This window comes from Ixodes scapularis, unplaced genomic scaffold (assembly GCF_016920785.2).
Source record: "Ixodes scapularis isolate PalLabHiFi unplaced genomic scaffold, ASM1692078v2 PGA_scaffold3__209_contigs__length_174095766, whole genome shotgun sequence".
Classification (NCBI taxonomy): domain Eukaryota; kingdom Metazoa; phylum Arthropoda; class Arachnida; order Ixodida; family Ixodidae; genus Ixodes; species Ixodes scapularis.
In genome coordinates, this window is record NW_024609868.1 from 110,332,039 (window position 1) to 110,348,968 (window position 16,930).

The window sequence follows — 16,930 nt, forward strand, 5'->3', positions numbered from 1 at the left end:
GGGAAGCATATATTTATCTCGCATAATTAAAAAGTTATTTAATCCTTTTTATTTTATAACCGAGTTATCGTTATGGTTTTCTCTTTATCTAATTTTCCCCTGCCCACATAACCCACCTGCAAGTACCGGATGAGTGCAGCCGTCACGACTTCTTTTAAAAGCAGTATGAAATGCCTTACAAAAAACAGCCAGTATAATATTTTCTTTATTTATTCTTTATTCAATGATTACCCCGCAGTGCCCGAGGGCGTTACAGCAGGGGGGGTTACAAGGATGAAAAGAACACGTCTTCATTGAAACAGCACACTTGCTCTTCAGACAGCCGATTCCACTGTGCAATTGTTCGTACAAAAAAGGAGTTTGCAAACATGCATGTCCTAGCGCGGTACTCTCTAATTTTAAGACTATGATCATTGCGACTAGAAACATAATAGGGTTCTTTTAAGTAAGTCTCGCTATTTATTCCCGTTTTATTTTTAACTATTGAGTATAAAAATTTTAGTCGCAGTTTTTCCCGACGTACGGAAAGTGGTTCCCAGTTTAACATTTTTTTCATTTCTGTACAACTTTCTTTCCTCCCGTATCGACCAAGAACAAACCTAGCCGCCCTGTTTTGTATTTTCTCCAGCTTATCTATCAACGTTTTTTGGGCTGGATCCCAGACAGCACATGCATACTCTAAAATGGGTCTAACACATGTTAAATAAGCAGTTGTCTTTAAGTTAGGTTGTGAGCATTTTAAGTTACGTTGGATAAAATTCATTGCCCTGCCAGCTTTTAAGACTACTTCCTCTATGTGGGCATTCCATGAACAGTCAGATGACAATATGACACCCAAGTATTTGTAAGTAAGTTCCTTGGTTATAGGGTTATTATTTATAAAATACTGAGATTCAATTTGTTTCCTTTTCTTTGTAAAACAAAGGTTAACACACTTTTTGTGATTTAAATTCATTTTCCACGTAGAGCACCAACTTTGAATACGATCAAGGTCTGCTTGCAACTGGGCGACATCATCTGAACTCTTAATCTTTCTATACACTACACAATCATCAGCAAAAAGTCGAATACAAAAGGAAATTCCAACAGAAATATCATTAATATAAATTAGAAACAAAAGTGGACCCAGGACAGAGCCCTGTGGAACTCCTGATGTTACATCAACGTAATCAGATTTCTTGCCATTCAGTACTACACATTGACGACGCTGGAACAAGTAATTTTCTATCCATCTAAGCACAGCCGAGTCTAGATTTAACATTCTTAGTTTGTTGAGAAGAAGTGAGTGTGAGACCGTGTCAAACGCTTTTCTAAAATTCAAGAATATACAATCTATTTGCCCTCCCTCATCGACATCAGATGCAAGGTCATGATAAAATTCAACAAGTTGCGTAGTACATGAAAACCCCTTACGAAAACCATGTTGTTCATTAATCAGCAAGTTGTTTCTTATCATATGACCGATTACCTCTGAATATAAAATATGTTCGATGACTTTGCATGAGACGGAAGTTAATGAAATGGGCCTATAATTTACGACGTCTTTTTTTGGCCCCCCCTTATGGATAGGGACGACATGAGCTACCTTCCAGTCATCTGGCAAAAGTCCTGTGTTCAGTGACTTGGAAAAAATTAAATAAAGGTAAACCGAAATCGGGTAAGCACATCGCTTTAGTACACGCGGAGAAATGCCATCCGGTCCAGTTGCTTTTGTTTCATCTATGTTCTTTAACGCCTTCTCAATACCACTCATGCCAAGCTCAACTGGCTGCATTAATTCCACCGTACTAACAGTGGATGGATTAACATAGTTGTGTTTGGGCAAAAAGACAGACTGAAAGTAATTATTGAAGCACGTTGCTTTTTCTGTATCATCCGAAACTGTCTGTTGATTATATGTAATTTCACTTATTCCTACTGCATCCGATCCACATCCCTTTAAATACTTCCAGAAAAGCTTGGGGTTGGTTTTTAATCTGTCATTGAGTGCATTAAGATATTGTTCCTTAGCACCCTTTATGCTCCTTTTATATTCACGCGTAAGCTCAGCCAGTTTTTCAAGGTGATTACTACTTTTGGTCTTCTTATATCTATCAAATGCTCTCCTTCGCTTTTTAATTATCCTAAGAGTACTTGAAGTTACCCATGGTTTTCTTCGTTTTTTTAGCTTTCTAGAATCTATGCAGGGAACATATTTATCCGTTAATTGAAGCAACATTTTCTTGAAAACATCCCATAAATATGGACATCATATTCCTCAGAAAGACACTCAAATACGGGAAGGCGGTCAAGAAGCTCTTCAGAAAACCCAGAGTAATTGCCCTTCTCAAAAAAAAGACTTTCCTCGATTCGCATGAATTTACTCGTTTGATTTCAGTTTGGATATTTGCCACAACAGCGTGATGGTCACTGATACCAGGGATAATATTAACGGTGTTAATAAGATAGGGAGAGCTACAAAACAAGAGGTCTAAAATGTGATTATTCCTTGTTGGTTCACTCACATACTGCTGAAGCCCAAACGTATCTACAATGTTTTTCATTTCAAGATTATTTCGGCTACCAATCGTGCATACACAAGTGCCATCCCTCCACTCTAAGTCAGGCAAATTAAAGTCTCCCGCAAGGAGAATAATTTGGTTTGAGGCCTCAGAAACAATGTCGTATAGCGATCGGATTATACTAAGATCCGAATTCGGTGGTCGGTAATACGATCCAAGAACATAGGAAGAGCTACCAGGTAACGTGACTGTACACCAGATTGATTCAATAGCGTCATGACCAAGTTCGAGTGGGGATGATCTCAGCGATGAATGAACCAACAAGAAAACGCCCCCGCCGAGGCGTGACCTATCTTTTCGATAAGAAACAAACCCTTTCGGAAAGACTTCGCTATCACTTATGGAAGCGTCTAGCCATGATTCGGTTCCGAACACGATATCAGCCTTTACTGAGTCGATTAAGCCTGCCAATTCGTCAACTTTATTTACGATGCTTCTACAGTTTATTACAACAGCAACTAGGTCACGATGAACGCGCTTTTCTTTTTTTCCTTTTTTCGTGGGGCGTCAGTCTTTTTTGACAGGAACAACTTGTTCTATTTCCGTATCCCATGTAAACACTTTATCATTTACGATGAGCTTATCAAAGTTTAGCTTTACACGGTTGCCACTGTCCGCTTTTTTTGTTTTAGCATATTCCCAAAGTTTCTTTCGAATTTCACGGGTTTTCGGCGAGTAATCTTGGTCTACACTGTAGTTTGATCCCTTGAACTTTTTGGCGTTAGACAGAATATCCTGTTTTTCCTTGTAGGAGGCAAAATTAACGATGATTGGTCGTTTAAAGTTCTCATTATAGCGACCTACACGGTGCGCCCTTTGCACCGTTTTTAGGTCCACACCGAGCTTGTCTTTACAGATACTTTTAATGAGATTTTCAGATTCATTCCATGTTTCTTTGTTATTCGTGTCATCCACACCATAGAAAACAAGGTTTTGCCTACGACTTCTGTTTTCTAGATCAACATTCCTGTTTTCCAATTCGTTAATTTGTCTTGCCAAAAGCTCAATTAGCTTTGCTTGTTCTGTTACTAATTGATTAACGACCCCGATTTTCCCCTCCGTACCAACAAGCTTCTTATTTATTTCCTCGATCATGTTTTCATGCTTCTTAAACCTACTGTCGATAGCGTCCAGCTTACTCATAATGGAAGCCTGACCACTCTGCAAACTTTTAAGAAGGTCAATTTCTACTGCGTCAAGGGGGCCAGGGTTAAGTTCTACATCCCCGGAAAGTAGCAACAAGAGAAACAGGTAAAGTACTCGATGTGCAAAGAGGCGAAAATATTTGCGAGATATACGCAGTCTCAATCGTCTGCCACAGAAGGTATCAGCACTTGACGTGGGAGGAGCCGGCAACGCAAACAGGGACTTTCGAACACAGATAGGACTGTAAGGACTAACCTGCGTGAACAACAGTAGTGTTAGCTGCATGTCGCCAAGCGTGCCGGCTCCAAATCCCACGCAGTCAAAGTGCCGTGCGCTTATGTAGCCATCGACGAAGACACGTGGTGTCCCTTGCTCGAAGAAGATTGGCAAATCCAGTACGACGATCGACTTATCGAAGGAGCCGTTGCAGTCGGTGATGACTGGCAGATCCTCTTCGGCGATGCCCGGCGGCACGTGCAGTCCGGTGATAACCGTCGTAGAAGGTTCGGGTACGTACGGAAAAGCATCCCCTTTAGTGACCGCGCCGAGCGGAGCAGTTGCTCTGAGGGACGTAAGAACCTGCGTGAACAACAGTAGTGTTAGCTGCATGTCGCCAAGCGTGCCGGCTCCAAATCCCACTAAGTTGCCACTAAGTTCAGTGGACGATGGTTAGATAATATCAGGAGCGTGACGGCGGCCACGTTACATAAGCGTTGTTTCACCGGACGTCAGGTCACATGACGTCACGTCGCCACATAGTGGTATCACGTGATCCCGTAACTTTGGCCGATCACTTAAAGCTAACAGTGGTCAATTAATGCCGTTCTGGTAAAGCTCTTGAAGTGGAAACCACCTCATAAAAGCCTTTTGCTTTAATACGAATTCTCAATCTTTCTGCTAAATGCCTTAAAATGGGCAGTAAAAAAAAAAAAAAAAAGGAAGAAGGGTGGCCAATATTCGATTTACAGTAATCTCCCGGCTCAGTCGAAACTAAGTGCTCACTAGAACAAGCAGTCACCCGCTTTTGACGCCTACACCCGCTTTCTTAACGGGACTATGAGTAGAGAATGTTATCCCATGGGTGCCGGACCCACGGTTGACTGATGCAACGAGCAGGGACTGAAAACCCCAAATGTTCGCGAGCCCCTAACATTCGCGAATATCGCGACTTAGAAAATTCGCGAACTTTGGGGGCGTGAGTATTTCTATTGCCTAGACAGGCGAGTTCCAGCATTTAGAATTCACAAAAATTAATGCTCGCAAATATGATTAAGCTGCCAAATTCTCGAAAAATCGGGGCCACGAAAATAGAAAATTTTACAGTAGATTTCAACGCCCTTTCAGCCTTTTCTCTTTGCTCTAAACCAACAAATTATCAAGGCCGTCAAGTGATATTATATTCCTTTCCACGGATGGGCAGTATTTCAAATACAAGTATTTGAAATACGTATTTCAAATACTTTGTGTATTTTGCATTTATATTTAATTATAAATTGGGTAATGTATTTGACTTCTGTATTCAAATACTAAATACTAAAACGTGGGTATTTCAAATACAATTGTAATTAAATACAATTTTGTGGGCTAAAATACATCCCTTAAATTTATTGTCACGACTCATTTTGCTCATCCTAAGACGTGTCCAAAGCTGCTCTTTCTTCATCTCAACGCCAACGGCAACAGCAAACCAAGAAACTCTTCATCTCTTCATGCACCAGTCCTGCGGCAGTTCGCGTCTCGCTCACCGCGGACGCCTTGCACGCCGGGCGCCCGCGGCACTTGCCTGTATTACGTTAAATAAATGTTATTGCCAAAGTTACAATTCTTGTTTTTATGCATGTGGTTGTAAGATATAGTCTAAATCCTTTATTCGGCCGTGGGGCTTTTTTTCCTTTTCTCCTCCGGATTTGTTTTAAAGGCACTGTCCAGAGCAAGAAGAAAACTACGTTCTGCACCGAATGCAGTGTCTCTCAATCAAGCACAAGCGTTTAGTGACTTTATGATTACAGTGCTAGTCCAGGGCAAGAATAGACCCCTTTCAAAAGTGTGACAACTCTGTGCGCCTCAGGCAACGGTGTGCGCGCTCTTCATGGTGAAGGAATGTTTTTTTTCTTCGGCCCGCTGGCTCTGCGTGAAAAAGTGGCAGGGCAAATGAAGTAACGCGGCTGCTTCCCGCTGCCGGCCGGGAAAATAACCTTGCTAGCTAGCTTGCTAGGTATGAAACCTGAAAACAAAGGTAGTGAGATAATGATAAATCATGACAAATATGACAAATCATGATGTGTCTGCAAGTCCCCACTAAACTTGCATAAAAACATGCCCTCAAGAGGAATCTAATGCGGTGCTGTCCCAATCCTGCATGGAAGCATGAAGTAACATGGTGTTAGTGGATGCCTCAATAGCATAAAAGAAAAAAAAAACGCGCCTGCAAGGTAAATTTTTTTTTGTGTGTTAATTGTTAAAGTGTAGAAAATGTTCGCAGGACTGATGCGGGAATTCGACTGTTTATTTAGCCTCGCCAATGGTACCTTTCTACCGAGCAACACCAAATAAATGTGCGGTGAAATACCAACGTAGTGTATGAAGCAACCGCATGCAAAATAGTGAGGCCGGCCGAAAGGCAACGGATCCATCGGGTAAAACCGACGCTCGTTTACCCGCGTCAAACGTATACCTGGCTAACAACGATAGTAAAGAAAACGCAAAGCAGTATAATGCAGAACCAATATTAAGCAAATGCACGCGAATTCGTGAGGCTAGCCAAACAGTCGCGGCAGCGGACGGTCCGATCGGCATATAAGTACCCCCTTCCCTCCAAATTCGTCAGTGTATCCATACTGCGTGCAGACCGCGAAACATCACTGTGTTGGCATCTTCACTGATACTCTGGAGCGCGTAAACTGTCCTTAAAACAACACATGAAGCGCCTAAAGATCAGTTGGCGCACAGCGAGGTTGCGACCTGCTTTCCTTCACCATGTCACGCAGCTGCTGACCGCCTCGCTGTTGCCATGGGTACTATGCCGAGACACACTGTTGCCGGGTTTTCTGCAAGGGGTCTATAGTGACGAAATCGACGTTCACAAGCAGACTGGCTAAATAAGTGCCTGTGACAACTTGTGATGTCTTCCAGCCTGATTTCCATCCATATTTTTGCCTGGAACATTCTAAGTGCGCGGGTCGTCAGATTTTCGTAACTGGTGCCAGCTGCAACAATAAAAAATTCTCTAGCTAGGGCCAGACTTGTGCGTAATCCGTTACAAGTAACGAAATTACTTGTGATCCCTTACATTTATCAGTAATTTAGTAACGGAATAATTACATATTTTCTAGAGTAATTTTAAAGTAATTCCCTTACATTTTTCACGTAACGGATTCCTTGTAATCCGTTACATTTTTTTTCTCAGGAGAAGCCCCCCCCCCCCCCCAACAATTCTAAATAAAGTTTTATTTTTTCTTCTTTTTTGTAATGTTGAGCGCAGTGACACTGTCACGCGAATCGACCAGCACAAGGGGAGGCTTGGCACTCTTCAGTTCCGCAAAGCCGCTTTTTGCAACACCAAGCCCCTGAACTATCTCTCTTTTAGACCCTAACATCAGTGTCAAAAAATCTAAATAAACAATTCTACAACAAAAAAAAACAAAAAAGGGGGGGGGGGCGAGTTATTTCCGCTTTTTTTTAGTCCCTTTGTTTTGTCTTTGCGGTCGAAGACGGGGAGAGGAGGACACCAAGTGATTGTGCGCCTCTTCGAGAAGCTCGATGAGGTAAGTGCACAGACAATAACTAACAATGTCTTTCTCGGTTATTGTGACAACGACCATTTTCATAATGTCACAACACGAGACAACGCTCCGTCTACCCTACCCTTTTCGGGAGTCACCTTTTTGCGAGCACTTAGAAAATGGTAATAGTCTTACTTTCTTCTTCCTGTTTTGCCCCAGCAGGACGCATCTTATCACAAGCAGACATTTTTACAAATAAAACATAATGGTGGCTGACGTAGACTTGATATTCTGGGCTTGAAGAGAGAGTGAAATCCGTGAGTGGGGCCATAGCGCGGCTTACTCTACCTTCTGCTGCCCGTGGCATCAGCCAACGTCTATCTGGAGAACAACGGAGTAAACTGCAATCGGTTCGTACTCCATGCGTTTTTGAACGGCACCAAGAAAGGTACACGCGGCAGACGTGCGCTTACATTTCCTTGTTTTAAACGACGTTCTAATTAATTGTTGTTATGAGTGTCCTTTTTCTTTTATTACTTATATTTATATACTGGAAACATTTTTTTTTATTCACCGACATCTCAAGTGAGGCTCGAACTGTTCAGAACCAAAGGAAGACGAATATCGAGCGAAACCTTATTTATTATTTAATTATCACCTCACTGTTACAAAATTTTTTGCTATTGATGACTTCTACAGCTTCGCGATTTAGAGAACGAACAATTTTAGTAGATCGGTCCGATGACTCCGATAACGATATCCGATACTTCGCCGCCGTCTATGCGTATGCATCATATCGTTATCGGGTACCGTTATCGCGAGTATCGGAGGTATTGGAAGGATCTACTAAATCTCTCGAATAGCAGGCAACAGCTGCAACGACGAAGCTTTGCTCTACATTCGAGGTAAATAGTAGTTCCCTTGCTTCGCTGAGAAAGCTCAATGCAGAGCATGAAGCATTCGTGAGGAACAACATTGCACTCCCATCCAGTGCCTCAGCTCAAATGGTGTTCAGTGTAGCAGGCGACATATTGAAAAAGAAATAACCTAAAATGTCTGACGAGACTTTCGAGAGCCAGCTGTTGGTCAAACTACTCAAGGTCATTAAATGGAACAGGTGGCAACAATAAGAACTTGAATAACCCTTGTAAATTTGTTTCTTACTTGACGGCAATGATGTTAAAAGTAACGCCACGAAAGTAACGGATTACTTTTTGGGGTAACGGTCAGTTACTTTTATAGGAGGGTAATTGTAATTGTAATAAATTACAATTTAGCCTCGAGTAATTGTAAATGTAATTCCTTACTATTTTTCAGTAACGTGTACAAGTCTGGCTAGGGCTGCGCGTCTTGGTCGTCTCGGTTCTTTGTTGGTCTATTCCAAAATGTAATCGACAAAAAAAGCTGCTTGAAGCTCGGTACTTCTTTCACCTATTACGCCTAAGCTGATTACATTTTTTTTAATTATATTTCTATTACGTTACTAGAGCCTCGCACACTAACTCCCGAGCGTGCAATGCAAAATTAAAATGAGATACCCAGAAACCCGTTGCAGGTGCACTGAAGTCGCTGACGCAAATTTTGAGGAATGTATTTGGAAAAGTATTTGGAGGAGACCAAATACATTTGGTTGTATTTATATCTTGTATTTAAATGTTTTTTTGGAAACGTAATGAGATTTGTAATTAAATACCTTTTTGACGAAGTATTTTGTAATTGTATTTCGATACATACTTGAATGTATTTTGCCCATCCCTGTTCCTTTCCAATACCTATTATCATGTTATATTTTAAATTTAATCACACGCCTAAAAGCAAGAAATTATCATGTTTCCGGAGACGTATGAGAAAAAATAGTCTCGCAGATATTGTATGTTTGCAAGGTACCTCTCATTTCATTAGACGCGCTTTGAACTTGAGATTAAAACACAAAATATCCCACTTGTTTTATTGCCTTCAGTTTATTGCTGCTCATTGCGGCGGAAGTTCAAAGGGGATGTGTGCTAATTAGTTAAAGTAGGCCTGCACTCAAAACGCACACTGTGATTGACGAAGCACGGCTTGTACAAGAGAGACATAGAGTAATAGCATTATATTTTTTTATCCGGATAAAAAAAAAACGAAATCAAAAGCAGTATGCAGCTTTGTAACATATTCCTCCCAGGGCCAATGCTTCACCAGTGCGCGTGGGTACCACGGAAGGAAACGTCTCCATGGTGACTCCAAAGCCAAGGATTCAGCGCCGCTTTCAGCACGTCTCCTGTAGGGAACTGCATTCCGCAGAGAACTGGTTTGGGTTGTCAGAGAAAATTAAAATCTCTCAATGTTACGCTCTTTGAATATGGCAGATGCAGAATCTGTTTCGAAAATGTGAACCCCTGATTTGATTTCGTTGTCCCACAAGTTTTAGGGGGGCGCGCATTGTCGTGCTGCAGAAAAACACCAAAGGTCACGTGATCACAAACTTCCAGTCGTTTCCCAGCAGGTCACAATGCGACGTGCTGTTTACACATACCTCCCTGAGAATGCAATGTTCACTGTTGATCCTCCATGGTCTCAGAAGACCGTGAGCATAACCTTGCCTTGTGCCGGAAGTTCCCGGAACACTTTTATTCTTGGTGTCGAAGTGCGCCTCCGCTCTTTGGTTGCCCGCTTGGTATCTGGCTGGGAATAGTGAATCCAGCGTTCGTCCCAAGTGACAATGCGTTGCAGAAAACAATCTTCCTCGGCATCTAAGCGTCGAAGCGCGCGTCTCGTACAAAACCACACGGCGCTACTTAATGTCTGGCTTAAGTTGTCTTGACACCCCCCTGGCGGACACTTTATTGTACTGGATTATATACACTCCGTGCGACGCCACTGGCGCGCCGCCGCGCGGCCGGTACCGAAGGTAGGCAGTGAGCACCCCAGAGAAAACGAAACCGAAACCACGCCGCGTACGTTGGTACGCGTTGAAGTCGGAGTGGTGCTGTTGCGCTGGGTTCACAGCATGAAGTGCTGTCTGTGCTGCGTCATTAAGTGCTTCAATAGTTATGCGTCGTATCTAGTGGAGACAAAGTTTCACAGTTTTTCACCTCGCCGATGTTTTGTGGGACAGCGACAACGATGGAGCCGTGCCCTACGACGCGAGATATTTGGTGTGCCGATCATGTCTGCCACTGTGTCGGCACGGCTGACATATTCTACACTGCCGCTTTGCGCTCTGCGTTTGTTTTCGTACCAGTAACGCCTACATGTGTCAGCGCCGATGGGACGAACTGAAATGCCATCCCACACTCGCGGGTATGCAGTGCCAATTTCGTTGGAGGAATGCCCTCCAAAGAAGTTTCGTCCCCATCGTATGTGTCGATGATATTTCGGGACAAATATGGCACGCAATCTGTACTTCATGAAGAAAGATTTGAACGGTAAAAAAGAGACAAATATAAATCTAAAGAAAACAACCATGAAACTCGGAATCACTGGAGAATCGGCGTTTGAGTATGGAAGTTCATGTGGTGTGCTTTCTTTCTTGGTCAGCCTCCTTTTGGATGTGGAAACACTGACACCCCGAGTTCTGTAGACACCAATATTTTTTTTCTCGGCTGTAGAGCCACCTATCGCAAATTGGTTCGAACTGGAAGTACCGTCCACTGGTCCCTTCCTACCTCTAAAGTGTGCACCTCCCACGGTGAGTGGTATTTTCTGACAGCCTTTGACGGTCAAAGCCAGTTCCCATTTAGTTACGCCGCCCAAACTATATTTGCACCTGGTTTCGCTATGCCAACTATTTTTGTTATAATTAGTGTTGTGTCATGTGACGGTCATGTCAAAGTACCTGTGGGCCGAAAATCAGCACCTCGCACAACAGGTTATTACACAGCAGCTGACCGCAAAAGCCTTGGCAGCCAAACCGTGTGTTGGCGGACAACTTCGTTTTTTCGGCTTTGGAATTACCTTTCGTAAAGTTGTTTCAATTGGAAGTACAGTCCACTAGTCCCTTTCTACCTGTAAAGTCTCCACCTCCCCCGACCAGTGGTATTCTCTTGACAGCCTTTTCATGGTCAAAACCGGTTCCCATTGAGTTACGCCGCCCAAACCAAATTTTCCCCTGGTTTCCCAATGCCACTTAATTTATTTTTTTTGTATAATAAGTGCTGTGTTATGTTACTGTCAAGTCCAAGCACCTGTGTGCCCAAAACTGCACTTCGCACAGCCCGGTTACAACATTTTGGGTCCAATATTGGATATCCCGTACAGCTTTATTTCTTTATTCGTTAGAAACACAACTTTCACACCTGCTGTCTTAATGAAACTTGGCACACTTCGTGCAGAAACTTAGTGGACATCTTACTCGCCTCCAATATCATCGTTCCAACAGTCCTACGTTTACAGCGACGAGCGAAATAAATTTCCCACTCAAAGCAATTATGGTGGCGGCCGTCTTGCTTTTCGGAAAATTGCTCCGACTCCTTTTTTGGCCGCAACTAGAGAAATTCCCCCGAATAACGACTAAAACTCAATATTTAAGAAGAGGAGAACAGGTAAATGCCCTTCTTAGGTCTGCCCCAGCACCCATGCAACGTCACCCTCAACGAATCGGCTCAAAAAGCAAAAGTTTCGTCTGTGCGCGCTTCCGCCGCCACAGCTTGGCATGCGAAAAGGCGCCGCAGGCTGCTGAACGCGCCTCACGGTCGAACGCCAGCTCCTCCGCTAGCGGCGCTGCGCGCGTTTTTCAAAGCGCCCCCTATAGTTCCCGCACGGAGTGTATAGTCCTGCATTAATATAGGATATGAAGGTGAAACTAAAAATTGGCATATTTCGCCCACAATATTCGAAGAAACAAAAGCGATAGCTGAAGCAGAGTCGGGCAATGCGGGTGAAATGGTGCCGTCACGTAGCTGAAGTCAGAGGCGCGACGTTGGTAATTCTCCTAGCCATATAGTGGCTGCCGTCGTTGATGCCACAGACGACCGCCACGAATGCTCGGTGATCCTTGAAGTAAGTGGGTAAGAGCGGGGGAAGTTTCTGAAACTATCCATCATTACGCGTAGCAACTCGATACTGATAAAGAGGGATTTCGCATAACGCGAGTAATTTTTGAAATATCTTTCAAGGAGACCGACACGAAGATCCTATTTTCCTCACGCCATTCTTGGCGGAACGCCAGAGCTGCCCTTGTCGCTCTCTTCGCGCGGCACGGCCGACGGAAAGTGCCAACTTCACTCTCCTCGCGCCAAGAGGGGTGAGAAAAAAGGTTTTTTCATTCTTCGCGCGCGCGGTGAGGACAACCCACGAGATCGAAATCTCTGCAAACTCGCTCGAAAAGGTATAGATTTAAAATAAACATTTAATGAGGCGAACTTGTGTTTACAAACGTAATGCGAAAAGACTACACATGACGAAAGTAATCCCTGGAGGAGGGGAACAAGAGAGACAAAGGACAAACATAAATCTACAAACACAGCTAGGTGACTGGTGAGCGACCGAAAAAATCCGCCTGGTCCGGGTATCGAACCCGGGACCTCTCCATTACAAGTGGAGCGCTCTACCAACTGAGCTAACCAGGGGTTAGACGTCAGTAGAGCAAACGGGTTTTATCAGCTGCCACCAGTCGAACACCAACAAGGGTGAAGCTTGCAATTTAAGGTTATAATTATAATGCAATTAAATGCAAAGGTGCAAGCGAGCTGGACAAGAATGACGAAAGTAATCCCTGGAGAAGGGGAACAAGAGGGACAAAGGACAAACGGTCGCTCACCAGTCACCTAGCTGTGTTTGGAGATTTATGTTTGTCCTTTGTCCCTGTTGTTCCCCTTCTCCAGGGATTACTTTCGTCATTCTTGTCCAGCTCGCTTGCACCTTTTCATTTAATTGCATTATAATTAAAAGACTACACATCTTCCGTCGGCGACGAAAAGGGGAGTGTCCCGAAGGAGCTTCTTACTGCTGGTTTCATATACGCGGAAGGTTCAATAATGTTCTGGACCAGAACGCTCGATGACTGCCGAGAATAGCATAGAACTTTCCAGAGAAGTGCAAGATATTTAGAAAAGCAAAAAGCTCTGGGCAAAACGGGGTTCGAAGCACGCAAGCGGCATTACACCATCTCTAAGAAGCAGCAACCCACTGCTTCTAAGAAGCAGTGGGCCGCTGGCTTACTGAAAGACAGGCAGAAGGAAAATCAATTGATCCGATATCGAAATGTTGACATTCATTCTCAGGGTTCATCGCAGTAACAGTTCCGTAGGTACTTCGCCGCGGTCGCTCTTGTCGTGAGAATTCTGTTCTTATTGTTTTCTGTCAAAATTGGTGGTCGTTGTCGTGGTCGCCGTCGTACGTCGTCGTCTTTCGTAAGTCGTCGCCGTAAGCTGAAGTGTAAAGTCGTCGTCCCAAATCGTCGTCGCCAGTCGTCATCGCAAGTCGTCGTCCCAAGTAGTCGCCTCAAGTCGTCATTGCAAGTCGTCGTCTTAGGTCGTCGTCGAAAGTCGTCGTCTCAAGTTGTCATTAGAAGTCATCATCGCAGTCGTCATCCTAAATCGTTTTTGAAGTCGTCGTAAATCGTCTCGCAAGTCCTCGATTTAAGTCGTGGTCTTAAGTCGTCACATTAAGTCGTCGTCTTGAGCCTTTGTGTTCAGTCGTCGTCGCAAGTCGTCGTCGCAAGTCGTCGTCATAAGTCGTAGTCGTAGGTCGACGCCGTAGGTCATCTTTGCATGTCATTGTCGTAGGTCATTGACGTAGGTCGTCGTTGGATTTCGCCGTAGGTTGTCGCCGTAATCCGTTTGCATTTTCAGTCCTCATCATTATCGCGCTCGTCGTTATCTTAACAGGAGCGTTGAACACCGGCCAATAATTATTCGCACTTCTACCAGAAATGTCATGAATACAAGTAGATAGATGTGAAATTAAAATTAAACATTTTTGAAGCAAACCTGTGTTTACAGACGTAATACAAAACTACCAAGCACCTTACGTCGGGGACGAAAAAGCGACTGCCCCGAAGCAGCGAGTTATTGCTGTTTTTATACGTGCGGAAAGTTGGAACCGGTAAACTCGATCGCAGCCAGAAGAGCACATATTTTTAAAAGAAAGACCTGTATCAAGTGAGGTTCGAACCCACCTCCTCCGCGTGACTGCCGCATGCGTTGCCAACTGCGCCACGCGCACCGCAATATCGTGAGTCATGTGGTACACTGGGTCATGGCTAATGGTAAATTATTCAGCCATTTGATCCATAGGGTTACGGCGGTCATGTGTACAAGCCGTTCAACTTCTGATATGAAGAGCGACGTCGGCGCAGTGTGAGCCCGGTCAGAGCGAGGTGCGTCAGTGAGACTTGATTTCATGCTTTGAAATTCATTTGCCACTCGTGCGCCTGTCGAAGTGACATACAGGCGCGTCCATACTGCTTCAACGTCCTGTGACAAATATCCGCGGACGTTTCGATATCGACACCGTAAAACCGTATTGCTGAGCACTGCTCTTCTCTTGCACCCTTTCAGGGCACTGCCATACTGAGAATGCTTTAGAAAGATGTAAGCTTCCAGCTGGCCGCTGGACCACCAGCCGCAGCTTAGTTTAGTAGAGGGCCAAACAATATTTTAAGCTCAGCAGTCTATCACGCGATTTTTATTCTTTATACCAAAAATGTGCTTACTTATTGACTTTGCTTTTATGATGCCCAAGGTAAGTTCCTCGACGTAACGCGACGAAATTAAAAGCAGACAGTAATGAGAAAAAAAAAAGGCAATCGACTCAGTGTAGTGGAACGCAGCTTCTGATTCTGTCATACGGTCACAGGAACACGAAGGAGGTTTTTGCCAGCACAATTATTTGGACAATTGAATGTTTTCTATTTTTAGCAAGGTACGACAAGAAGCGCGTGCCTGTGACCAGAAGATTGGTCAGACCTTTCTTTTTTAATAATCCTTGAACACAAATTTTTAGCTTACAAGTAAACGAAATTTCTCGTTACCTTTCCTGGCTGTCTCTTAGGTTTCAGCTTCCTTTTGCCATCTGCTCTCCTTGTCGACTTTTCTCAGCCTCCTGCCAAGCAACTTCTCGCCTAATTAACGTTCCGTTCTGCTTTTTCTTTTTCATTGAGATGTTTACACGGTGGAGTCGTAGAATAAATATTGGTACTTGACATACAGTCTGGCAGAGGAAACACGTCTTTGACAAACTGGGAACATTTTAACTACGTCCAAAATAAAACTCGCTTCGCACCTCCACTCTTCTTTTTCGGCTAATCGCCCGCATCCACTGTTTGGTGATTGCGTTTCTCCCCTACTTTTGCGAACGTACCCACTGTTGCAGAGTGCAGCTCTCAGGCGCCCGTTTCCGGCTTGAGTGGCGTCGCCGTCGCCGTCGCCCTTGCCGTCGCCGTCGGCGTAACCGCGCGTTGCATGATGGGACGTTTCCCATAATGACGTCACACGTGACGCCACGTGTGATGGTCACGAGGGTCACGTGTGACGTCATGAGGAAGAAGGAAGAGGAGGTAATTTTTGTTTGCAAAATTTAGCGGAAAATGTTAATGCTAAATATAGCGGAAAAATTTCCCCAGGCTATATTTAGCGGAGAAGTTTCCCCGCTCAATTTAGCGGGAAAGTTTCCCCACTACATCTGGAGGAAAAAATCCCCCGCTACCTATAACAGGAAAATTTTCCCGCTAAATTTGGCCGAAAAAATTCCCCGCTAAATTTAGCGGGAAAAATGTTTTACTAATTTTAGCGGAAAAAATTTCCCGTTAAATTTATCGGAAAAATTTACGCACTAAATTTCGCGGGAAAAACTATCTGCTGAATTTGGCAGGAAGAATTTCCCGCTAAATTCAGCGTAAAAATTACCCACTAAATTTAGCAGAAGATTTTCCCGCTAAGTTTAGCGAAAAAACTTCCCCGCTAAATTTAGTGGAAAAATTCTTAAATTTAGCGCAAACATAACCCCTGTATTTAGCGGGAAGTGTAGCGAAAATTTCCCGCTAAATGGGAGGAGAGCAGGAGAGGAGGAGGCGAGGGGAGTAGGGGCATACCCTCCCCTCCGAATGCTCACCTCCTCCTCCTCAAAAGCTGCGTTTCAATTCGTCATGACAGAGTGTTGTAAACGTCTGTCATTTTTTTTTTATTGGTTACTCTCCGACGGCAGCTGTCTTACCTATTGCGCAACCACCAGATGCCTCATACGCCGTGTTTCTCGAGAGCCTGTGCTGCCACCATTGCGGTTCTTAGTCAATCACCTAACATCTATAGTTGTTCTTTAGTAATTTTCGAAGTACGACAGGGGTTGTAATTTTAATTACAGGGGAAAGGGTTCCAGCTCGGAAAGCTGCTCTCATGGGGTAGTAGTCTGTCCACTATAAAACACCGGGCATTGCTTATGATGTTCACCCTCTTGCCCTCACATTCAATTTTCGGGCTTTTTATTGGCTAATGTTGCAATTTCATTGCGTGATGAAAGGTGATAAAATGCTCAGTACTTGACACGATCCGCGTTTCTTAAGCTGTCATTGGCTCTTATAGG